Source organism: Mandrillus leucophaeus, unplaced genomic scaffold (assembly GCF_000951045.1).
Source record: "Mandrillus leucophaeus isolate KB7577 unplaced genomic scaffold, Mleu.le_1.0 Scaffold145, whole genome shotgun sequence".
Taxonomy (NCBI): Eukaryota; Metazoa; Chordata; class Mammalia; order Primates; family Cercopithecidae; genus Mandrillus; species Mandrillus leucophaeus.
Window position 1 is genome coordinate 5,034,672 of NW_012101421.1, and position 1,168 is coordinate 5,035,839.

Here is a 1,168-nt window from a genome sequence, read left to right on the forward strand (position 1 = left end):
ACACACTGCTTTAAATGTGTCCCAGAGATTCTGGTATCTTTGTTCTCATTGTTTTCAAAGAACATCTTTATTTCTGCCTTCATTTCTTTATGTACCCAGTAGTCATTCAGGAACAGGTTGTTCAGTTTCCATGTAGTTGAGGGGTTTTGATTGAGTTTCTTAGTCCTGAGTTCTAGTTTGATTGCACTGTAGTCTGAGAGACAGTTTGTTATAATTTCTGTTCTTTTAAATTTGCTGAGTAGTGCTTTACTTCCAACTATGTGGTCAATTTTGGAATAAGTACGATGTGGTGCTGAGAAGAACGTATATTCTGTTGATTTGGGGTGGAGAGTTCGGGTGGAGAGTTCTGTAGATGTCTATTAGGTCCGCTTGGTGCAGAGTTGAGTTCAGTTCCTGGATATCCTTGTTAACTTTCTGTCTCATTGATCTGTCTAATGTTGACAGTGGGGTGTTAAAGTCTCCCTTATTATTGTATGGGAGTCTAAGTCTCTTTATAAGTCTCTAAGGACTTGCTTTATGAATCTGGGTGCTCCTGTATTGGGTGCATATATATTTAGCATAGTTAGCTCTTCCTGATGAATTGATCCCTTTACCATTATGTAATGGCCTTCTTTGTCTCTTTTGATCTTTGATGGTTTAAAGTCTGTTTCATCAGAGACTAGGATTGCAACCCCTGCTTTTTTTTGTTTTCCATTTGGTTGGTAGATCTTCCTCCATCCCTTTATTTTGAGCCTATGTGTGTCTCTGCATGTGAGATGGGTCTCCTGAATACAGCAAACTGACGGGTCTTGACTCTTTATCCAGTTTGCCAGTCTGTGTCTTTTAATTGGATCCTTTAGTCCATTTACAATTAAGATTAATATTTTTATGTGTTAACTTGATCCTGTCATTAAAATAGCTGGTTATTTTGGTCGTTAGTTGATGCAGTTTCTTCCTAGCATCAATGGACTTTACATTTTGGCATGTTTTTGCAATGGCTCGTACCTGTTGTTCCTGTCCATGTTTAGTGCTTCCTTCAGGATCTCTTGTAGGGCAGGCCTGGTGTTGACAAAATCTCTAAGCATTTGCTTGTCTGTAAAGGATTTTATTTCTCCTTCACTTATGAAACTAGTTTGGCTGGATATGAAATTCTGGGTTGAAAATTCTTTTCTTTAAGAATGTTGAATAT